Raw genomic sequence first — 26,104 nt, forward strand, 5'->3', positions numbered from 1 at the left:
TATTCCAAATCATCAACTGCGTATACATCAACTTTTGAAAAGAGACCGATTTTATTGTTAAATCAATTGCTTTTAATGCCTGATTATCTGCTACTGTCATTTTGTTTACCCAATACCCTGACAACAGAATTTTATCCTGGAATTTTAAATCTTTAATTAATTTATTTGTTGTTGTTATAAATTTGACCTCCTGTTGGAGAGCCTGCCACAATTCAGAGCATTTATCCACAATTCCAACTACCGGTTTAAAGTTTTCAAAATGACTCAGAGCAAGTTCTCTGATTTGTCTCATGACAACCATATAACTCTTAGGAAGATTCAATTCCTGCCTAACTTGCAAAGCCGATAAATGAAATTTATTAAAAACATCAATCAGAGTCAAATTAACTATTAATGGGAATTTACTAAGATCAATCAACTGATTATTTAGTTTAAAATTGGGATTCCTATGAAAAGGCTGAAAAACCATCATATATTGCAACAAGTCTACTGATTGGAATAAATTTTGCAAAGATGACACATATGTTTTTAAGTGGTCCATAATCCCATACTTTATCAAACTAGTTTTATCCAAAAAGGGTAAAGCTTTAGGATTTATGTTCCGATCTAGAATATGCTTGTAATTCAAGACCACCCAAGTTGGTATCCACTTTGTACTAATTATCTCGTAATTAGCAATTCTTAAACACCTGTTGGCATTCACAATTAAATAGTATACTTCAAAATTCGGTAACTCAAGTCCTCCTCTACTCTTGAGGTCATTAATTTCTCATACGATATTCTAGTTTTCTTTGGCTCCCAAATAAATTTAGCTAGATCTTTATGAATTTGTTTAAAAACTGTCTTTGTAATTGATACTTGAGCAGACCTAAAGATATATAACATTTGTGGTAATATAATCATTTTCGCTATTGATACTTTTGCCAATACCGGTAGTCTTAAATTCCTCCATCTGCCACAATCAGCTACTATTAGTTCCCATACTCATTTAATATTATTACTATAAAAGTCCTTATTATCCGTAGAGAAGCTAATACCCAAATATTTGATATTTTCTTTACATGATATCTTCCCCAACAGGGACATTAATGAAAAAGGTTTAGGGGTTCTTAACGGGAAAATACTAGTTTTCTCCAAATTAATTTTGTAATTAGAGACTTTTGAAAATTCGTTTATAACATTTAATATCTTTTCACTATCAGAAATTGGGGTTGTACAATAAATAATATGATCATCAGCAAATCATTACTAATTTATTCCTATAAAGTATTGGTGCATTATGATACAAATTTTGCTTAATATATAAAAATGGAGGTTCTAAATAAAGGTTAAACAATAAGGGGGACAAAGGGCAACCCTGCCATGTACCATTTTTAATCTGTATTCTTTTAGAATAACTCCTATTAATATATAACGTAGTATATGGATTACTATATAATATTTGTAGTATCTGAATAAATTCCTGTGGCATATTGAAATAAGGCAACACATCAAACAAAACGTTTATATCCACTCTATCAAATGCTTTCTGAGCATCTATTATAAGGGCATAAATATTAGAGTTGTTTTGTTACATATTTCAAATTTTTGACTGAGACTTCGCACATATTTCAATTGTGTTTCAGACAGGACACAGCAACCAAAGTATTCAAACTTAATTTTTACACAGACATGGAGATTAGTCCTGCAAAATCAGATTAAAGATTGCATAAAAATTATAAGATGATAACAGCATTAGGTACTTTTACCCAGAAAAAGCTCTCCACTTTCACCAGCAGTTAAACTCACTTTGTTGACTGTATACACTCCTTATTGTTATGAAGAAATACATTTCATTTACTTCATTAGTAGCTTCTGATGAACTACATGACATTATATAAAGATCACTAGCATATGACCATGAGTTCCAGCCATGTGTAGCACAGTTGAAATAGAAGGGTATTTATAAGAGCATAAGAAATATTATCCACATAACATATGCTAAGTCGATGTGCACAATCTCTGCAGAAGTAAAAGTTATCTGAATAGTTACTGGCAAACAACTTTGCATTTCAGTGCTGCCCTTGAAGAATAAATTGTCGTGGTTACATTAAAAAATGATGTACTGGTGATATTGCCATAATATTTCTTATGCAAGATCAGCTATGCAAAAGGGAAAGGCAGCCAAACAATTGCAACAGGTTCATAGTTACGAGGGATGCTGGGGTGGAGGTCATTAAGGAGTTTAGCCCAAATTCCCAATTGCTACAAAGTATTTATGTGTTAAGTGATTTGCTCCATACCTGTCAACTTTCCAGATTTTCACAGAATGTGCAGATTTTTCTTCTTATTTTTGGTCTGTTCCTCATAAAATCTGTACTTTTTTGCCAAATCATTCAAATCATTGAGCATTCATGTCATTAAATACTACTAAATAATGAAAGACATATGAGTTTCAGAATTAAAATCCTTCAGAAATAGGGTTGCCACCTTTCGTTGTAGCTAAAACTGAAGTAAGTCAAAGAAAAAAACTGGCTTGACACAGCTATTGAGGTAAAATGTATTTATAAAAATGCAAAAACGATGCAGAAACGATACAGTACCAACAGAGTTGTAAGCGCTTTTGGGTTCACCAACTCTTCATCAGACAATAAAACATACACAACTTCTCATTTAAAAAAGATATTTTGACCAATCAGTGATTAGTATTTTACCCGCCTATTCTGTAGTGCAGGTTTTAAAGGTATCCTGTCATTTAATCCTGGATATCTATGTGAAGTAAGTGTAATGATCCACTTAGACTCCAAAGTTTCGGTGTGTAATTTAATGTCACCACCCCTGACACCTAATCTAGCATTTACAATAGCTTTAAACATAAAACGTGAGATGGATTCTTATCCACATGTTTAAATAGAGCATTTTGTTCTACCTTATTCCTAATACATGTAAGATGTTGCAATATTCTAACCTTCAACATATTATTTGTCATACCTACATAGTAACATGTACATTGTTGACATTCTGCTATATATACCACATGCGATGTCCTGCAGGTTGCCCTAGCTTTAAAATTAAACATTCTCCCATCTATTGGATGCTTAAAAGTGGGGTTCTTATTGATACTTGTACAGGCTTTACAATTGCCACATGGTGAGGTCCCTATCTTACTTAACCCACCATCATTCCCAGGGAAGCTCTTTTCTTTACATAATAAATCTTTCAGATTGGTGTTGCGTCTATAACCAAACCTCTGAGTGTATCCTACTATCTCATTGAGCTTGTCATCTGTACTAAGTATATTCCAGTTCCTTCGTACTATGGTTTGAACATCAGTGACATTGCTACTATATGTAAAATACATCCTAAGTCCATCATATTCATTTGATCTGGGACTAAAATTACTTGTAGATGGATTATTGGATAACCAAGGTTTGTATTCCTTGGTCCTCATTTGTGTATTTTGCTCTACTTTTTTCTGTACCAAGTTATAGTCATACCCCCTGTTTTTAAAGCATGTCTTTAATTTTTCCACTTCTGCCACATATCCTTCTTCTTCCAGACATAATCTAGAAGCTCTACAAAGCTGGCCTTGTACAATATTAGGGAAAACATGCCGGGGATGCATGCTATCAAAGGGTAATAAATGATTGGTCCAGCATGCTTTCCTGTACAAAGAAGATGAAAAACCATTTGGACCCTGAGTGATCCTGGTATCTAGGAAATCTATGCTATTTCTGGAGTGTGCCACAGTAAATTTAAAAAATGTTGTTGTTGTGTGTAGATAATCTACAAAGTTTGTCAATTCACTTTCATCTCCTCTCCAAAAGAAAAAGACATCATCCACAAATCTAGCATAGGCTCCCACATAATCTTTCCAATGGTCATTGTTAATAATGGTCTCAGCCTCCCAGTAATGTAAAACAAGGTTTGCATATGTATTGGCACAGGGGGTACCCATAGCTACCCCCTGTGCCTGTCTATATATTTGCTGTTCACCTACAAAAACATTATTCTCAAGGACTAAAGATAGTAATGTACATACCAGGGCAATCTTATGTTCAGCTTCTCCCATTCTACTTAGGACGTGTCTAATGGCTCTTAAACCATAGCCATTGCCTATAACAGTAAATAGGCTTTGCACATCCATAGTAACCATGATAATATTCTCTTCTAAGGCCTCCAATTGAAAATCTTTAACCATCTCCAAAAATTGCTTTGTATCTTTCAAAATATTTTTAATTTTATCTACATAAGGTCTTAAAGTGTGCTCCAACCAAATGGATATATTTTCAGTGACCCACCCCCTGCCCGAAACTATGGGTCTTAAGGGTGGGTCATCCAAAGATTTATGAATCTTCGGTAGAGCTTTAAATTCAGGTGTCCTTGGTTTAGCAATCAATAGAAATTTCATTAAATCATCATCTATTGACATATCAAAATGTAATTTCTTTAAAACTGAATGTACATTTTCTATTACCCTGTAAACTGCTATAGGGTTGATGGGTATGTAAGTCTTGTTATCAGATAAAAGTTGCTTAATCTTGGAATTATAGAATGCCGTATCTAGGACAACCACTGCCCCTCCTTTATCGGCTGTTTTAATCACTATGTTTTTGTTTTTGCATAACCCCCTCAATGCAACTTGTTGTTGGCTAGTAAGATTGTAGTATTTATTGTGTTCTTTGCTACCAAAATACTGTACTAAATCCTTCTCACAGCTTTTTAAAAACATATTCAATGCTGGTGAGAAAGGAGGTGTAAATGTACTAGGCTGTCTTAAAACGTTAACTTTGTTCCCTAAATCTTTACCTGAAACATTATTATAAACAGTTTTTAAAGCTAAATTTCTACAAAACAGTGCTATATCTGTAACTACTTCATTAAAAACACTTGTCTTCGCAGGAACAAAGGTTAAACCTTTGTTTAAAACACTAATCTCTTCATCATTTAACCTATAAGATGATAAGTTAAACACCATACCATCAGTAATATTAACAGTCATCCGTGAGTCCTTCTTTTCTTGTTGGGGTCTCGCCCCTCGCTCACTGACCGCTTCCACGGACCTCTTTTCCTCACTGGTACTGGGAATTGTTCCAAAAAACACTGTCGCCCTCTCATGGTTTTTGGCCTAGCTCCCGAATCTGAAAAGGATGTCACACTGATTTTGTGTAGAGACCCTTCCCCTTCCAGTAACGAATGTTCAGTTGAACGCTCGAATGAGCGTTCAATGGAAGAAGTTCGTTTGTCTGCTCCTAAACGAATTTGTGCTGCGCCCATCATGTTGTCACTCTGACCAAGAGATTCTCCAGCCGCACTATGTGAGGAACTGCCCATGTTGGACTCCACAAGGGGAGCAGGTTCAATCGTAGTGCTCTTCGACGAATCTTCATGCACTGCTATTGACCGATCTGGTTCAAATCTATCACGATCATCTCGCTGTGGCTCCACACGCCTGCGCAATGACGTAACACGCTCCTTGTTGGTGGAAGCAGATTGTAAGGACCCATTATGCCTCGGCCAGACGAATATATTGCCTGTTGAAAAATCTTGATGGTCGCGTTTGAGTTTGTTAATTTTTTGTGCTTTCAGTTTCTCATTATTTATAGATATATCTTTCTGTAAATTGGTCAATCGATTAATATGAGCCATTGTTTTAAAGTCTCCTTTTAATTTTGAGTATAGATTGTCCACTTCTTTCTGTAGCTCCTGTACCTCAGGAGCGAAAAAGTTACTCAACAAGTCCATGTTTAATTTTAAAGCTAGGGCAACCTGCAGGACATCGCATGTGGTATATATAGCAGAATGTCAACAATGTACATGTTACTATGTAGGTATGACAAATAATATGTTGAAGGTTAGAATATTGCAACATCTTACATGTATTAGGAATAAGGTAGAACAAAATGCTCTATTTAAACATGTGGATAAGAATCCATCTCACGTTTTTATGTTTAAAGCTATTGTAAATGCTAGATTAGGTGTCAGGGGTGGTGACATTAAATTACACACCGAAACTTTGGAGTCTAAGTGGATCATTACACTTACTTCACATAGATATCCAGGATTAAATGACAGGATACCTTTAAAACCTGCACTACAGAATAGGCGGGTAAAATACTAATCACTGATTGGTCAAAATATCTTTTTTAAATGAGAAGTTGTGTATGTTTTATTGTCTGATGAAGGGTTGGTGAACCCGAAAGCGCTTACAACTCTGTTGGTACTGTATCGTTTCTGTATCGTTTTTGCATTTTTATAAATACATTTTACCTCAATAGCTGTGTCAAGCCAGTTTTTTTCTTTGACTTGATACTATTTGTGGACTGGCTGACTTTGGCTGAAGCACTGAGCATTGGTTGTTTTTTTTTTTAAAACTGAAGTAAGGCTAACCCCACACATCACCATTGACCCCGCCCATGCCTGTCCCCTCTCCCACCCACATCCCACCCAGTTTGTGATGTTACTATGCCATCAGCAGGTGGGAATGCCCTAATTTTTCTGTTCCTGATACCTGCTTTCAGCCAATTTAATATGCTTTTCTATAAAAAAAAGCATAGTAAATCAGCAAATTTAACAAACCCGACAGTCTGCTTCCTTTTTTGAAACAGAATTCCAGAGTTTGTGCAATGTTTTCCTGACAATCAATTTGATTTCCAGATAGTCCAGAAAAAAAATGGATTGGTGGCAACCCTATTCAGAAAATATATAATAATGCAAAATCTGTAATTTTAGCACATTTCTGTGTTAATAGAAGCAATACTTAAAAGCTGTCCCTATTTTTGAGCCTTTGTCCCCCAGTTTTTTGTCTTTGTCCAGATCTCTTGCGCTGAGAGGTTGAGAGGTATGACTTGTACAATGTCACATAGTAGGTAAATGAAGGTGGAAAGATTCAATCCCTGCACCCTTGACACAGGAAGCAACTCATTAAGAAGTTAGAGCTTTAGTCCCCTATGCAAATTACCAGATTAACAGTTTTTAACTAAATGCAGAAATCATTTATAATCCAGTCTTTATAGAGAAGACTATATAACAGCAATATATGCAACAATGACTATATAATGGATGTTGAAGATCAGGCGGTTCTGATCATCACTCCAGATAATGCAGACTCTGACAAATGTCATCCCCTTTTCTGTTGCTGGAGGCTGTAAAGTAGGTACTGCAAAACTATATTTCTAAAATGCAACATGTTTAGTCTACTAAAATGCAACATGTTGAGACTGCATTACATAATCTGGGGCTATTAATGAATTAATTCATTGTCTAGAGCAATGAATAAAGCAAAACAATTAAATACAATATAAATAATGCATCAGTTTTTATTCAACAACCCACGAGTGATATAGAAATATTACTTCATACAACATTATATTATTGGAGAAAGCAGGGCTTATATGCTTATAGGACATGTGCATCTCATTTTTGACTTTCTTATGTCTTCTCTGTTGACAGGAACAGCTATCCCATCTGATATCACTCAGCACAGGACTGACCTACTTCAATGGCTAATAATGCTGTAATTTTGCTGCCTACATCTTCAGAACTGGATCATAGACAAGTGGGGACCTGTGCAAGGTAATGAATCATGCTACTGCCAGCAACAGCAATATCCCATTACTTGATGGTCTCCCTCCCAAGTTATCAGAAAGAGTGTTCAAAGCTATCAGTGCATATACTACTTTCATCTTTAATTTTACAATTATCACAGACCTTTGGATTTCATTTTAAGTTTTATTTTAAATTTTACAGAAAAATGCTGATAGCTATTTTTTAAACAGAGCAAACACTATCTCTTCGAAAACAGTAAACATCTCTTCCTATGAAACTCACATTCAGTGAAAATGCATCTGGCAACACATTAAGTCATTCACTCCAATGAAGTTCAGGAAGGTTGCACTGTAACTTCCAATGGGCGGAGCCTAAGCCTTTTGGGCGATATTGTACTTGAGGGCCTCACAAGATGTGAAGTGGCAAGCCCCGACCAAAACCCGCCCCCGTGCTGTTTCGTAATCAGGCACTAATGAATATGTATTCCCTCAAAGAATCCTAGTACACTGTCCAGCTTTTAGTACGTGTCTTGTGTTGTCTTCGAGAACAATTGTTTGTTTCTTATTTTAATATCAACAAAGAAATGCGTATTTATTAAATAAAAGACATATCTCAGAAACTTAATTTTGTTCCTGCTTCTGGCTGTCTGCAAAGTATATTTTCTTTTAAATTAAATGGTAAACTACATGGTCACTTTTTAAGCTAATGTTTTAATCGGGAGATACATTTTTTTGTTCAAAATAAAGTATATAAGCTCATTTCTTATTCTTGTCCTGATCTAGGGTTACCACCAAATTTCCTTTAGGCTGGGCAGTCCCTTATTTGGGTAGGTGTGTCCTTGTCGGGGAGGGGGATATGAAAATGGCAAGTGTCCTTTTTTTCCTAAGTTCCCTTTATTACTTGACTAAAGCTATTATTTTTGTATTTGAATCGCTTACCAACCAACTAAAATTCTAAAAAGAGTGAGCTTTTATTTTACCAAAAAAGCTATTATTTTTGTATCTGAAACACTTCAAAATATAACAAGCAACTAAAATTCTTCAAGAGTGTGCTTTTATTTTTAGCAATAAAAGTCCATTTGTTTGCATTGTTTGAATGTCATGTCAGTCATGGCTCATTACATATGCAAACCTGGTCATCAATCATTGCCGACACGCCCACTTCTGCGCGAAACGCAAGGTGAGGCCTTCAAGTACAATATCGCTGCCTTTTGACAGAATCAAATTATATCCTCCCATTTCAAACAAATGTTCATATCTCTGGAAAGATAAGGATTATAAAAGTAGTATAAATGGCAAAATTGTCAGCGCAAACTATTGTTACAGTGGGAATATTCTCTAGGTTCTAGATTTTAAACTGAATTTTAGAAATCACAGTAAACACAGTAACTATTACATTTGTAATATTTTGTAAACAACTTACAATATCTCAGCAACCACTCAAGTTATACACATACGGGTGGCAGCATTTTATTAATCTAGCTGAGAGCTTTCATATAAGGCTAAGGAGTTCTGCCTGTGTTACTTGGTTGTTGAGAAATTTTGAAAAATGTGAAACTTACATCTATGTAAACTAATATAAAAACAACAGTTAATATCTCTTTACCTACATTAGACAGAGGTCAGATATTAATGCAGTTCAGTCTGCCATTGTGTAAGTTTTAAGATTAAATCTTTTAAAACCTTGTACATAGTATGGTTTTCGAATTATTGATGCAAATATGAACAAGCAATATTTGATGCCTAGAGGTGCCAATAGGAGGTAACTGAAGATGCACCTGGAGGCATTACTTGGGTGTAATGAGTTAAACCACAAGAATATATTGGAATTTATGCTCAAATAGCATATAGTGAAGTAATAATTAGCATCTATATGATGGGTGCAGGAATTTAAAAGACAAATGTGTATCACATTTGATAATAGCTTGGGACAGCTAAAGGACATGGTGTTCCTTTTCAGGAGTAGCCCAGGAGTACTGAGTGGTGAAGTCACTTGGTAGAGTCACACAAAAGACAAATGTAAGCTGAGGGAATCAAACTATGGACTAAAGGAAGCAGCTTTTAAAAAGTTCATAACCTTACTCATCTGCAGTAAGTGCTACACAACAATGTAACTCAATGACTGACACTGACAGACTGTGAAGTTCATTGAATTATTAAAAAAAAAAAAAGTTAAAGGAGCCTGACAGTTGAAATGCAGGTTTAAGATGCTTACTTCCTTAGCTAAGGTTCAGGGTTTGATTCTAAGCAAGTCACGTCATTAGACAGCATCCCCTTACGAAGACATTTTCACACATACACAAACACACATACACAACCAGCAATCACTCTCTATGACTGACATATGTCCAATAACTCACTTGTTTTGGTGGCTGATCTAAAGTTGTCACAAATACCAAAATATAGAAATCCTGGCTGATCAAAACAAATGCACACTGGAGGAAATCTCACTTAAGATGTGCGTAGGCAGCAAACACTAATCTTCATACTGTGAAATCTAGACGTGGCATATGTGTAATTATGAGATTGTTAAGCCAAGCTTGGCACCCCCCCGACAGCATCAGGCCCTAGGCAACTGCTTAGGTTACCTTGTGCTGGATCCAGCACTGCAAGCAGATAGTAAGCTTATGCCTTTTACACACGTGCCCAGTTAATGCATGCAGGAACACAAGTATCCCATTCCTGCATGTAGTACAATTACCCCATTCCTGCTTGTAGCACACCTTTACATATTACACACAAGTACCCAGTACCTGCATGTATTTCTCCTATACATATTACACACAAGTGCCCAGTTCCTGCATACAGCACACCTATGCATATTACACACAAATGACTGACTTCTGTACTTTGTTGTCCTGTTTGTTTTCCTCCTAAGTGACTGACGCCTGCACATTCCATGCCTATATATATATATATCACATAACATATTGTATGCCTTTATGTACTATATATAAATAAATGGCTCTTGCATATTATGTACCAGAACTTATTACATATAATTGACTGACTTCTGCATATTGTATGTCTGTGTGTATGACATTTAAGTGGCTGACTCCTTCACAGAGCATGCCAACAGAACACTGATACCTGCATGAATGGCAAGTGCAAGGCTATACCACATGAGCAAACAACAACAGAAAAGCCAGCACTCCAGTGTAGCCTCCAGCAAAATGTTTTTATTCCATCATTCTTCCATGAAAAATTGCCCCAGCCTCACTGTGCTCTTAATGATACTATTGCATTGATCCTAGGCAGCCTCTTTTGCCCCAGGACAGGTTTCGGCAAACGCCTTCTTCAATGACCACACCACAAAAATGATACATGGAAGACACTCATTACACACATTAATTTATACCCAATGTTGCATCGCCCTCTAATGGATAAAAAATATTATGTAGCTAGACGTCAAAAATTAGTATATAACAAAATAACTATATATGACAAAAATACAGTGAGAAAAAAAAATATATATATATGATAAACTGTTTTCAAGTTGTTAAAATTGGTCATTCAACCCAGGTGAAAATAAGGCTCCCACTTTGACAATCCACATTTTTTTCTTTGTTGGTTAGTAACTCATGCTATGTATGAACATCTGAATTCTTGAACCTGATAAGATCAATGACCATAAAGCTGAAAACCCCAGTGGGATGTTTGAGTATATGTTTATATAAAGAACTCAAAACATTTTTATTTTTAATATCACTTAAGTGTTCCCCGACCCTTAATTTAAAGGGTCGGGAAGTCTGTCCCACATAAAATGCCTGACAGCTGCATTGGGCTAAATAGATAACCCAACTGGTACTGCAGTTAGCAAAAAAAGAAACATTGTAAACATGTGGAGAATTGTGACTAGTAAAACTGTTCAACTTGAGCACCCTTGGGCAATATGAACAATGCCCACATGGATGACAACCTACCAAAAGTTGTCCAGTTATAGTTGTTTGAACAGGGGGATTGGAAGGATGATTATGCATCCTTATGTAATGACTAAATAAAGATCCCAATGACCACCGCTTACAAAAAGAATAAGTACACCGATCTTTGATATATTTATTCAATATATTGTCTTACTGTAATAAATACCAGTGTCTCTGAATAATATTCATTAAGCTCCTAGTGTTCCTGCCATAAGTAGTAATTAATCTAAACTCCTGGGATTGATCTGTTAGCTTAGAATGATATGATAGCAGCTGTGTCCTATCTTGTTGATTAGCAAATTGGCTGGCCCTAGTGATGTCAACTGCTTGATATCCTCTGCTCTTGAATCTGGCTGTTAACTCCTGGCGATAGTAGGCGTACATGGAGGAATCAGAACAAATTCTCCTAATGCAAAGAAATTGCGATTTGGGGATATTCCTGATTACATATTGTGGGTGGCAGCTCATGGCATGAAGTAGGGTGTTGAACTGAGGAAAGTTAACTTAAATTCAACACCCCACTTATTACAATTTAAATATTCCATAAATTCAAATAAGAATGCCTCATCCCCTTTCCACACCAACCAACAGTCATCAAGATATCTCCGCCAAATATCTAATTCATTCATAAAAATATTGTAATTGCTATTATAAATCAATTGTTCCTCCACGTAAGCCATAAACAGGTCTGCATATATGGTGGCAAAGGAAGCTTCCATAGCAGTACCTTGAACCTGCCAGAAACATCTGTCTTTAAAATAAAAGACATTATGGGTAAGTGCCAATTCAGCCATACAAACCAAAAGAGTATTAAAACCAGGGCTGTACATATTTGCCCAATCAAGCCAATATTGTAAGGCAATAAGTCCCGCCCAATGGGGGATACTAGTATATAAGGAGGTGACATCTAGAGTACATAAGAGCCAGCCCGGTTCTAGTTGCATATCAGATATAATGGCAAGGAACTGTGTGGTATCTTGTATTCTGGCCTGTATCAGAGACAATAAAGGATTAAGATGTTGTGTAAGAAACTCTGACAAGGGCTCAGTCAACGAGCCTCTACCAGAGACAATGGGTCGACCAGGTGGTCTATTGGGATCTGTGTGGATCTTAGGCAAAAAATAGATGCATTGTTGTCTGGGGTGATTGACCTTTAAATGATGAGATGTACACTGTACACTAATACATGTTACATACAACTGACTCCTGTAACTTGTCTGCCTTTACATATTATAATGTGACTGCCTTCTATACATTTACAGCTTTACATATAATGCATATGTGATTGTAGCACTCTTGCTACTCTTGTCTCTGTGTTTGACTCATAACATATTACATCACATCGGCCAGTGATCGGGGCTCTGGTAAGGCCACTGCTGAGCAGTGTGGTTCTACAATGCCTTGGGTACATTCTGCTCCACGTAAACAGTACCTATGAGCAAATCATATATCTGCAGCCTTCAAGTGATGTTTTCAGCAGAGTATAGATGGTTTCCACTTTGTTTTCTTAAATTTCCATTTATTAGGAACTTTAATGTTATATTCATATATTGGACTAAAATTAATTTGAATTCATTTTAATTTTAAATTTTCACTAAATCAGCTTACTTTTGGGTAAAGATAGTGTCCCCACGAACAGTAGGCATGTGATGCCAGGAGACCATATGAAGCCAAATGGGTAGTTATTTAAGCTGATAACAATTTTTAGGTAAGGTGCGGTAACAATGCTTCTGGTCTGCTGCTTTGATCAGATCCATTAGCCTGAAAGATGCAGTAATATAATGATTAAAAGGAAAAGCTATGGGAGGGAAAGACAAACAGCATGCAAACAAGTGAATTTGTTTTGCATCTCACCTTTTGATACGTGTTCAGTTTGCTATGCATTTCTATTATCGGTCTTTGTAATAAAACAATACACACACACACACACACACACACACACACACACACACACACACACACATATATATATATATATATATATATATATATATATATATATATATATATAAATCTTGTTTACAAATTACCTTAGGGAAACGTTTCACTTGTAGAGTTATTAGAATTCTATTCAGATGTTTGATATGCACTTCACCAGGTCATTACTCTCCATTTAAATCAAGTGATTTAAAACTACTAGAAATGATAAAGACAGTGTTCAACAAATGCCAGCAGTAGGCCTTACCTTTTATGGTGACATACTATTTCTTTACAAATAAATTTTCTATAATAGATGATCTTCTTGCTTCCAAAGGTACACCTATAAAACATTAAAAATAAAACATTTTAAATTTCAGGATATCAGAAAGTATCAAAATCTGTTTCAATCCATAAACAGCAAACAATGAAGTGGAAGTGTGTATGTATTTCCTTCAGAAATACTTTTTTATTGCATTATGAGTCATGAGGAACAAGCTCTTGTTATTTAGTGCCTGACAGTTCTTCGATGGGGGTGTTAGTATGGGAATGCAGAATCTATTGAAATGTACATTATTATGATGAAACTGTTTTTGCATAAATCATGTTTTGTTGCTAGATGCCTTTGACATACAGTAAGATCTGCATAGTTAATGTGGTACGTCAGCTAACAATATGTATACATTTTATGTTCAAAAGCTAACAGTTTCAAACACTGAAAGTTGTTAAATAAATGGCTGATAAAATATGTGTGCCTGCTTTGCTGCAAAATGATTTGGTCATGAGTTTATCTTTACAAGAACCATTCTGTTGTAAAGGGGTTTGAGACCCAAACCATGCTATAAGGCTCAGCCTGAAAAGGTGGAAAAGAGATAACAGTCATCACCCATCCTATTCTATGGGGATGATATAATAGTTGCTGGCTCAGTTCAACCCCTAGAGAGTCACATCAGGTGCAACATGTAGGCTCCATGTACTCTATAAAGAGAAATGCTGCCACACTGGCTTCCTCAAGGATGGCTATTGCTGTGCCATGTTAGTAGTACTCTACTGGGATGTTGTCTTGGCAGTACTACTATTTATAAATAAAAGCCTCTGACATCAGCACCCACAGGAGCTACTAGAACATTAGGAAATTAGAAAACAGGGACCACGAATGATAACCGAAGGGAAACAGCACTGGAGTCTTAAAAAAGCATATTTAACACACACACACACACACACACACACACACACACACACACACACACACACACACACACACACACACGCACGCACGCACACACACACACACACACTGCATTCATACATGAAGTCTAGATGACACATTTGAAAAGTGTGCAGCTATCAGGTAGCATAATGGGATAATGTGTGATCATTTCTGTTGTGCAAAATGATAAGGTAAAGCACTATACAGCATTCAGACTAACATAACACTGATGACTGCAGGAGTCCCTAGATAGTGCATATCTTTAAAAGCGTGCTGCAAATCTGAAAACCTAGTATGTTTGCAAACCTGGACAGAGTTTCTGGAACCACTTAACACTTAAGGGCCTTTTCTCATTGCAGAGATACCCATCCTTTGTCCAGTCAGTCCTTCACCTCAAAATATGAAAATGCAATGATGTGGGAGTCAAAATATGTATATTTCAAACAAAAGACCAGTTTTATGGTTAATATCAAGTGCATAATTTCTACTTTATTTTGTTAAATGAAGTCATTTTGATTTTTGTTACCATAAATAAGAGTATTCTATCTGAGAAAAAAAAAAACAGGATTCAGCATATTTGTTCTAAATAACTATGTTTTAAAAACTGGAAAAAAACTGGAAAAGCTCAAATACCATAGGCATTAGAGTCCTGAGAAGTGTCTATATTTTCTAGGAAAAAAGAACACAAGATTATATCCTATACCCATAATTCATTTAAAAATAAAATGAAATACCTTTGCACGTCAACCATCATTAACATTTAGAAATGTGTTGTAATAAGCAAAGTTGTGAATTTTTTGATTGCAGCTCAACAAACTGTTAAGTAAGCTATTTCTGTTGCCAGACTTCCTTAAGTAGGTTTGCAAGGGAAATTATATCAATCTGTTTGCTCTTGAAGATGTCAGTCACAGCCTCTGACACTTTCTTCTCCATTTAGGTCTTTGTCAATCAGCATAGCGTCAGTGGTGCAATTACTCATATTTTTATTTAGTCATCCAGCAGGCTTCCACAAATGCTTCCTTCTTCTAGCACTTAAATGCAAAGACGCATAATAATCTCATTTTTCCCAGACATCTGCCTCAAGGCTAGCCACCTGGCAGTGTAAAACATGGCTCTAGATGGTCTGGTTACTGTGGATGTGACTCCTCAACCCCATGTCCAAAATGGAAAGAAAGGGGATAATGCAGACGCATGAATATTTAATGGACTTAGGGAATGCAATTTTCATTAGTTTGCTAGGTTAGCTGTTGCATTTTTATACTTAGAAGAAGGAGATGATGAAGATGATAATAATGATGCTAATAATAATAATAATAATAATAATAATAATAATAATAATAATATGAATAAATACACCTGGATGTCCTTACATTTTTTATATCAGGCTGAGATATTTTATATATCTTTAGCACCTAAATCCAGTCTTGCTAGAAATCATTAGTGTTTTCTCTACCATATTATCATATACAGTCTGAGCAATGATTAACAGTAATTAAAATGAGTATGCTGTCCAACATAATTTACGTATTTTACTTTACATGTGCGTACCTACAAAAACAAAGAAAAAATGCTGTGATTCATTTGGAATGAAACACTTGATCAGGTAACTGTTCAAATTCTTCCTTATTTTCATGGTCATAGGTGTACCATTTGACTTGCTTGTAAGCTTTTACACACATATCTACTCCCAGCAACATCTCTTTAACCTATAGCATACTCACCGTCATAAGGAAAGCTTAAATATAGTTCTCCAGCTTTGGACAACTTTCCTATCATTGCCACATTTTATATTTGTTTCTTTTAATATGGAACCTTAAGTCTCAAATGCAGTCATCTTACATGTAATGCAAATACTTTTCTACGTCCTAATCTACATTTAGTGTCACCTTATGGGAGGTTGAATTTATACATCACAAATCTATATATATTGAGTATATCTTCTATAAATAGCTTACCTTTATTGAAATGGGTATCATCTTTGCACAATTTCTGGTATGTTTTGTTCCTTTTCTGTGTCTGATTGTAAAATATTTATGGTTTGTACATTGTACAGGGTTTCAAACATGGTTCCCTCAGCTGAGTATTCCCTGATTTAAGCTCTGTCTCAGTTATGATGCTTACTTCTACAAAATGCTTTTATTGAAGTCATGTTATTGGTGGGAAATGTCAGTATTTAATATCTGTCTTGTAATATCTATGCTCTAGCATATTAATTCCTACGTATAGGTTAGAGTCATTATTAATGGTTTATATTTTCCTGTTCTTACATTAAAATTAATATTTTTGTTTTATTGATTTAGCATATGTTGAAGATTTTTTTTCCCTAGAATTCCACAGAAAATTGGTCTACCCAGGCCGGCATCCTGAATTACCAAAATAAGGAAGAAAGGAAATAAGCAAGCACATAAATAAGTAAATATTCACATTTATGCATACAGACATGCACATATATATATATATATGAACTTATAACATACACATACATACATAAATAAAAACATAAACAAATAAAGAGTACATATTTAGACTGCATTTGAAAATTCACATAAGACCAGTAAAGGATAGAGGATTATGATGTCCAAATTAAAAAAAAAAAAAAAAAGGTACAGGAAATTAACTATTAAAAACCAAATTATAACCTGGGTATACAAATAAGTAAATATTCACTTATGTACGTGTACATAAACAGATAGATGACCTAGATGCTACTATGAGGTATAGACCTTGTGTACACCTTGTGGTTATCAATATTGTTCAGATGAGCCATGCTTCAGTGGTGTTGCTCTACAATGGGCTGCCTCTGCTGCTTACCGCAACTGTTAATGAGGCATTCAAGGTGAGAGTCTATGCTAATTAGCCATGCGGTCTTCCCAGAAATACCTGTGGTGAGGTGCTTATGCAGCCAAGTGATTCTGAGAACTGCTTGTTTGTGTAAATTATCTTGGCCACCAGTGTTAATACACATGATGAAAAGCTTGCACTCACTCATCACATTACAGGTAATTGCTGGCAAGTTTAGCAGACAGGGAGTGATGGTGTATATGTGTATGTGATTATGTGTGGGTTGCATGTGGCACAGAGAAACGAGTGACCTTAGGTGCATGTGTGTGTGTGTGTATGTGCCAGAGTGATCATAGCAGCATGGTTAGTCAGAGGAAAAGTAGGAATGATGTGTGTGTGTGTGTGTGTATATCTGTATGTGGGTGAATGGATGAATGTGTCTGTGACTATGATCAGGTGAGGGAGGTGTGTGTGTGTGTGTGTGTGTGTGTGTGTGTGTGTGTGTGTGTGTGTGTGTGTATGAATGTGTTTCTCTGTGTGGGGGGAGGGACTGTCACACTGCCACACTCCCCTAGTGTAATGAGCAAGTCCTGCAGTATTGATATGCAGGGAACACTAGACACCAGGGATATTTCTCTATATATTATGCCTTAAAGGCACATAAAAAGAAACAGAATAATGTCTTGCAGTATAAAAGAAGTTGAGCAGGAATATCTCTATATATTATGCCTTAAAGTAACTTAAAAAGAAAACAGAATGATGTTTTGCAGCATGAAAGGTATGGGACAGGGGAACACTAGACATCAGAAATACCTCTTTATATCATTTCTTAAAGTCACTTAGAAAAACACTGTGCACCCTCACTTCTCACACAAAACTCTTTAGCAGATAGTTATCTCACTGTGCCACCACTAGTTACCAAACCAGCCTTACATATTACCTGAACTCTGAAAAAGAAACAAAAATAAAGTAAAAGGAGGATTCAAACTATGCACTCTTGACATAACAAACACAAGCCTTAATCCTCCATACTAAACAAGAAATTAGTGCATTATGGTAATTTTTTATGCAATATTAAATATAACACTCCAAATTATGGCATTATTCCACATTGCTAGTGCCCATGAGTTATAAGATACAAGGCATGCAAAGTTTAAGGATGACTAAGTTTGCAGATGATTGCAAACTGGGGGTTATCAATGACTCCCCTGCAGACACTAGCATTTTTTAAGAAGGTCTATCTCTGACCAACAAATGGTACCACAGCCATTGTCTTAAACTCAATGCTAAGAAATGCATAATTGTACCCACTGGGAAGTAAACCATCTCAGCTAATTACCGTGTTGATAATAAAGCCCTGTGGTCAGGGATCTGGGTACACACATAGACAACTGCCTTACATTTGAACACCGCGTGGTTTCAGTGGTGAAGAAATCCTTTTATGCTGTGCAACTTATAAGTAAGGGCATGGCATCTAGGTCCAATTAAGTCATTATCCCACTGTACTTGACCCTAATCTGACCAGTCATAGAGTACAATACTTTCTTTGGTGTGTACATGACCAGGCATATGCAGCAACTAGAGTGACCTCAAAGGTTCCTTACAAAAAGAATACAGGGTGCAACAGACCTGTTGTATGCAGAGCACCTTAAAGCCCTTTCCCTCTACTCAGACTCCTATAGACTGCTGAGGGATGATCTATGCCTGGCTTACAAGGCATCTACAAACCCCACACTTATGAATCTCTGACATATTTGTAAGTCAAAGAGTATCAGAAATACAAGGTTTAGGGACCAGAATTTTGTCTGCAACTTAAACAGAACTTGCTGTAGAGACAGATATGTGTCCTTGAGACTGCCCCTTCTATGGAACAGGCTTCCCATCCATGTGAAGCTGAGTTTAACTATTATCCAATTTAAGCACAAACTATACAAGTGGATGGGGAATAGGAACTTTACACTGAGCCTGGCACCCATGTCCCTTACGGACACAGGTAGTTATAAATGCCTGGCTGTCAACCTCCTATTTGGATACAGGACATCATTATTTATTTATTTTTTTCAGGGGGGACTTGGCTAGGCTTAGAAAGGTCCACTGGGATGTTAGCCTAGGGACAATGTACGAATCTATGAATCTATAAAGGGCAACAGAAGGAACAGTATGTAAACTCAGGGACCGTTGAGAGTGATAGGGAATGTCTGTGTAGGAGGAGGAATGATGACACTAGTAAGAATTTTAAACCATTAATTGCATTACAGAAACAACAAGTCCAGTATCACAAAGCATTTATGGAACATTATGAAGAATGAAACTGTAATCTGTGACATTAGTGACTATAAGGATGTATGATTTATGAGGGCAGGGACAAAACTAAGAAGATACATGAGGGATGTTCTTTACACTATGGGACAGAGGTGTGTGTGTGTGTGTGTGTGTGTGTGTGTGTGTGTGTGTGTGTGTGTGTGTGTGTGCGTGTGTGTGCGTGTGTGTGTGTGTGTATGTGTGTGTGTGTGTGTGTGTGTGTGTGTGTGTGTGTGTGTGTGTGTGTGTGTGTGTGTGTGTGTGTGTGTGTGTTAGCGAGAGTGAATGGGGGGGGGGGTTGCCTGTCTGTGCCAATGTAATGCATGGGCCGCTAGTGTTAGCAACCACAGGAAAGTGATAATTAGCTTTGCTGTAATTAAGAGTGATTCAGAGACATTCAAATTAATCAATAATGGTGTCCTTCCTCTTTACAGTTAATATGTTTCTGAATTGCATTTTCCCACATCAGGGTAACAGTCCTTTTCAGTGCAGCTCTTCCTGCCAGAAGTGGGATTCTTTCTGAATCTCTGGATTGGTGATTATCAGGAAATCTGAATGGACTTATTTATCCACTTCTGCTATTTCTGATTTAAGTGTGAGGAGTCAGAACATACGGTCCACACTTCCATGATGATGATTCTTACATAGTCTATTAGAAACTCATTTTGCTATCTTAATTTCAAGACCACATCTTCATAGAATGTCTCAGTTTTAAGGGAAATAAAACATACCTGTTTCACTGGAAACAAGCCTTGTAAGAATGAGAATAACAGCTTAGGATAAAAAAGTCTTGTTACCCGGCAGAACTGTTAAAATAAAACACCTTAATTCTTCTTCTTCTTTCGGCTTTTTCCCGGTTAGGGGTCGCCACAGCGGATCACCTTGTCCACACATTGAATGGCAGTGGAGTTTTATGGTGTCGAGTTGCCAGCCCGGCGCCCAACCTTCCACAGAAGGCACACTCACACGCACACCTAGGGCCAATTTAGAGTGTCCAATCCACCTGCAGCATGTCTTTGGGATGTGGGAGGAAACCGGAGCACCCAGAGGAAACCCACGAAAATAAAACACCTTAATTAAAAAAACTAAAATCCAGGCTCAAAGTTTAAGTCCCAAGAATAACAAAGTAAAAACTTGCAAATAAATCTACGAAATCCAAAACAAAACAACAGACAAGCTCTTTCAGCTTAATCACCCTTCTCCATATCCTTGGGACTTAAACTTTGAGCTAGGATTTTAGTTTTTTTTATTAAAGTGTTTAATTTTAACAGTTCTGCCTGGTAACAAGACCTTTTTGTCCTAATCTGTTAATGTCTCAGTTTTACCCCTAACACATTCATGAAAACAATGTTTTTAAACACATAACTAAAATACTAGACTGCTTTTTTCTACCATATTACTTATACTCAGGTGCTTTCATTTGGCATTTACTGACCTGGACTCAAGGATAATAGAAAGAAATTTTTTTTTTCTTGGATAGGAAGAATGCAGAAATCTCCTATCATGACCAACAATATGCCATGCTTCGATATGACTTAAATGTAGTGCATATGATATACTTAAAAAAAATTAAACATGCTTTACATTACAAATGAAACACTCCAGCTCCAAATATAGTATGTAAAGTATTCACAGCTCTCCACAACCTGCACACTCTTGAAAGAAACACAGGATAAGCAGTAGAATTTGATTGCTTTTAGCTCTTTATTTTCCTGAGATATCTTCAGAAATGCAAACCATTCTTTGTATGGTGAGCTATTTTAATGTATCAGAATCATTTGAAGTGCTTGTTATTATACTTCAATATGTTTTACCCCAAGATGATCATCATGGGTTTTGTCATAATATCATTATCTTGTTTTAATGCTTTGCCTTCTGGTTCATGACATACATTTCACGTTAACTTTATATGAGTCATGCTAGAAATAAAGAAATAAGAAGTTGTATAACTCCATTGTGAATAGAATGCCAGGAGTGTGAGTTATGTGCATCTTACAGAGACCCTGGAACCTGACTGCTTTTCACTTTTTTATTTGAATTACCATGATCTACATTTTTCTCAAAGCTTTAGCCTGTTCACAGTAGATATAAATAAAGTTGTTGAAATGCAGGCTTTCCTAAGGATGTCAATTTGTAACCCTTCTCGCATTAACAGACTATCCTTCACATTCTTCCAGAGGTTTCATATCTATTACTGTAAACTAGAAACTGGCAATTCATAGGTTCATAGGTTGTTATTAATCTAACAATCACTAGGTCCCTTATAAGCCTAGATGCACACCCTAAAACCATTTCACTCCTAGGTATCATATGGGGGGCATATTAGCAGACAGGTAGCTAAGGATATATAGGGGTGTAAGTTAAGATAATACGTTTCTTATTGATGGCTTCTGTCCTTAAGGGCCATGGGGTCAGACTTGGGGTAAATTTATGAGTTACCATCCTACTGTCAAGGTTTTGTTTGAATAGGGCCGGGGTGAACTCTGTTCTACATGGATGAGGAGCCTATCCCATACTGTGGGGATCCTTTGGGGCACATAACTGTCTCTCTAGCATCTTCTGTTTATGTCACAAGGAAAATTCAGAAATAGTATTTCTAATGCTGCTTGTTTTCCACTTGTGCAACAGATCCATAAGGGCTTCTTCTGCTACAGCTCAATGTCTTCTGAGGGAAGATATGTGTATATATTTTGGTTCATCCTGATGCCCAGAGAAATGTGATATAATTCTTATCTCTGTCCTTACAATGCAGCACATTACAAATAGGTGCAACTTTCTGTTCTTGAATTTGACTTGTTATGAGAGTTTGCTTTCTTTTTTTAACTGAAGCACAACAGTCCCCCTGCATTATATTTCTTATTTCTGTTGTATTGTAACCCCTTGATTTTTTTTTTATTTTGTGGCATATTAACACTTCATCAATACCATAATGTTTGAGTAAGACTAATTAGTAGTCATTGCCTGCACTGTGTATAAGACTAAAACATTACTGACTATAAAGATTTCACACTTGCATAAAAGAATACAGTCAATGAGTTGATCACTATTATATATTTTTTCTGTTTACAACAAAGACAGTGCTGACAAGTTCTATGGCACTATGAACTTATTTCTTTTTTCAGCAGCTGCTGATATCACAATGAGTGAGGACTGCCAAACTAAATTTGTAAGTAGTTGCTGGCAGGAAAAATGATAAATTTCCATATTTCAGAGGTATATCAACAGATGGTAACTGATCTGACTTAGGGCCATACTGTATGGAGACATTAAATCTCATGGCTGAGTTAAACTGAGTTTCCTTTTTATATTTTAAACACTAAATGCATTTAAGAATGTTTCACTGTGTGATGAAGTTTTACTAAGTTAGAAAAAGTAGAAAGCATGTTGTAGTCATGGAATATTGCTAAGATGTATCTGTTTTGTTTTTAAAATAGTTGTAAGTATAATTTAAACCATATTGAACTAGCATTTTAACTTTCATTACCACAAAAACGTATGTACTTGAGTGCCCAGTGGGCTTTCATATTTTCCTGCATGAAAGACATTCAGATATCGATTGATAAGTATGAGGAAATGAGTGTGCTGACTATTACAGCCTAGTCAATAAGCCGTGCTCAAATGTTCCATCAAACCTCAAGGAGAGCAACACAAAATATCCTGGGCAGAATTTGAAACTGTCCATTCAGTTATCTTGGTTATCTTGAAGGTGGCAAGGGTACCCTTTTGAATTTTAAGGCTTTTGTTTGTCCTGTTGTAACATCAACTTTCAGAAAGGTAGCATTTCATAATAAAACAGTATTATTTCTCTTAAGATGAAAATTTAGTTATTTTAACTAAGCATTTGAGGAGCCATTTGTTCTGGGGAAAGATAGTAGGCGAAGGAGGGTTGGACCTTTCATGACTCAAAGCACTAGATATAGATCCTCATGGAAGACTCTAAAAGAGGTTGACTATAAAGATAGGGATGTAAGTCTAGCCATGTAACTGAGGGCATATAGACCATTGATCATTTTAGTTAGAAATCTCTGAGCTCTCTCTCAAGCTGAATGATATGTTTAAAGACATGCATGCCAAAATTGACGTGATATTCAATAATGTAATATGAGTAAATGGGTATTAAGACTACTTGGGATTTAAACAAGATGTATTTGGAAATTATATTAGCCAGACAGAAAGTTTTCTGAACTACTGTGCAACACAATGGTCAAATGATAAGGAATTATCAACAATACTGATTAGATCCCTTATGGCTGTGACTGATTGGAAGGTTGTGTCATCTATATGGTATGATATGGAAATGTTTTATCCACCAAAATTACCTATACTATATTTTTCTCATTTAATTTGAGACTGGCATAATTCCAATGATTATGAACCCATGCTAGAGCAATTGCAAGTCCATGGTTAAGCCAACCACGTGTAACAGCACCACAAAGGCTGCTTTGTGGAACTGGATAATGTAATTGGTGGTGAGATTTAAATTAAAGAGTTTCAAATATGCTATGTCCTCTTTATATGGATGAGGTATTCTTAACTTGACAGGGCTTAGAGGACTGGTTCCATAATGATTGTACGGGGTAGTTGGGAGTGTGGAATCTATGGAATAGATTTAACTGTGAGTGGAAGAAAACTTGCAGCATGTCTGTCAGCTAGAATGGTATCTACTTTCTTGGCTCAGATTGGGCAGCATTACTGATTACTGTTAGGGTTATTTCCAACATCCTCACGTAGATATAAACAGATGTGTACCTATTTTTGTTTTAAGTAGCTATTTTAAGACAATATTCAGCTTTGAGCTTCATAATGATTCTTTTAATCTCTTTACTAATTTGTTTAAGGGTGCTAGTAAGGTATGCAGAATGAGACCTCTTATAAGCATTAAGTAATTTCTCTCTCTTATTATATACTATAATATGCGGGCATTTTACCTTAGGATGTTGTGTTTTTCTTTTATTTCTGTAATGTCCATGCAGTTACATGAGTTGTATTCGTATTCTGAAGTCTAGACCACATATTTATTAAATATGAGAACCTGTGATTTTTTATTTATTTATAGACATAGAATTATCATCCCCATCTCAATTGTCAATGTTTAAATAAGACATAAAATCTCCACTTCTGTCAAATGTTTACTTGAATTATAAATGATTTGCTCATCTATCACAATGCCATAATATGCACTTTGCACTGATTTGTTTCTCTCGTGTACATGACATATTTCAATGCAGTTAAAACATGATTCTTATCATTATTCTATTATACATAACAAGTTATAGCTTTTCAGGTATAGAATACTGATCCCGTTAATCTATTTCCTGAATAGTTTAAAATTCACACCCACAATTTTGTTATAAATACTGACATGCAAAGACATACCCCGGGATTCATAAAGCTTGCTCCAGGTGCAGACATAGCGTCGGCATTCCAACATCAAATACGGCCGCCGAGTGATCCAGGTATGAGCTGTTCCCACGTGCACTACCTGCGTACGCTACGCCTGCACAGCTCCCGTGCCTTGTATGCTAATTACCCCATGTGCAGCAGTGTAGCATGCAAATGAAGGTATGTAGTGATCCAGGAAGTGGTGCAGGTGTAGTGTAAATATGCAGAAATATAAACCATAAAAAAAAAAAATAAAAACGGTTTGCGTTTTTGTAAACATAAAATCGGAGCCATGACAGCCGACTAAACACATGTATTATATTGTTAATATATGCCAATGGCTAAATATATAACCATTGGCATAAAAAATGTACAAAATATAAAATTAACATTTAATATATATAGTCGCACTATCGCGACTTAAGTGCAGGGCATCGGTGCGCAAAGGGGATTGCAAGGAAAATATAAAAATATAGAATAAAACTGCAATGTAACACATATCATGATTTCCCCATAATAGTCAATGACAGGCATGCTACACCATACTATGATGCAAGGGTTGCTAAGGGGTTGTATGCAAATGAGAGGAGTAATAGTAAATCACAGATTCACCTCACAGCATAGCATTATAACACCGAGGTGTGCCCTTGAGATAAAGATGACATCAAGAGAGGGGTGTGTCGCCATTGTTGCAAGCACATTGGATCATTGCTAAACCGGTTTGCCCCTAGCTGGGCAAAGCTACAGGATAGGGGTGTGTTGAACTGGCCATTGCTTTGCTTAGCTGAAAGTACACAAGGTAACCGAGTATGCATGTGAACGGAGATGAAAACTCGCTTAAACCCGGTAAACGGGTTTGCTCAGCGCTCACTGCAGCTGCAACAGGAAAGACATAGGAATGAAATAAGGAAATGTTGCAGCAGGGAAATTGGAGTACAAATGACTAATTAACACCTAGAAGCCTACAGTGGGCCATTGACAACAGCTAACAAGGCTGCAAGCAGCTACCTGCAGAACAGAAAAGGGGAGGGGCTGTAGCAAAGAAAACAGTAAAGTGTCAAAGC

At 36.3% G+C, this 26,104-nt stretch overlaps 1 protein-coding gene across 3 annotated transcripts in view; it reads right to left on the reverse strand.

The window, feature by feature from the left end:
* Nucleotides 1–26,104, reverse strand: part of LOC122798656 (leucine-rich repeat and fibronectin type III domain-containing protein 1-like protein) — a 4,504,452-nt gene that overhangs the window by 2,083,914 nt on the left and 2,394,434 nt on the right. For all 3 annotated transcript variants that reach the window (XM_044067745.1, XM_044067758.1, XM_044067750.1), the window contains exon 5: nucleotides 13,635–13,709. The gene's annotated coding sequence lies outside the window, so the exon portion shown is untranslated. The remainder of the gene's footprint in view (nucleotides 1–13,634; nucleotides 13,710–26,104) is intronic.

The sequence above is a fragment of the Protopterus annectens genome, chromosome 1.part0 (genome assembly GCF_019279795.1).
Source record: "Protopterus annectens isolate FY-2018-M chromosome 1.part0, PAN1.0, whole genome shotgun sequence".
Classification (NCBI taxonomy): domain Eukaryota; kingdom Metazoa; phylum Chordata; order Ceratodontiformes; family Protopteridae; genus Protopterus; species Protopterus annectens.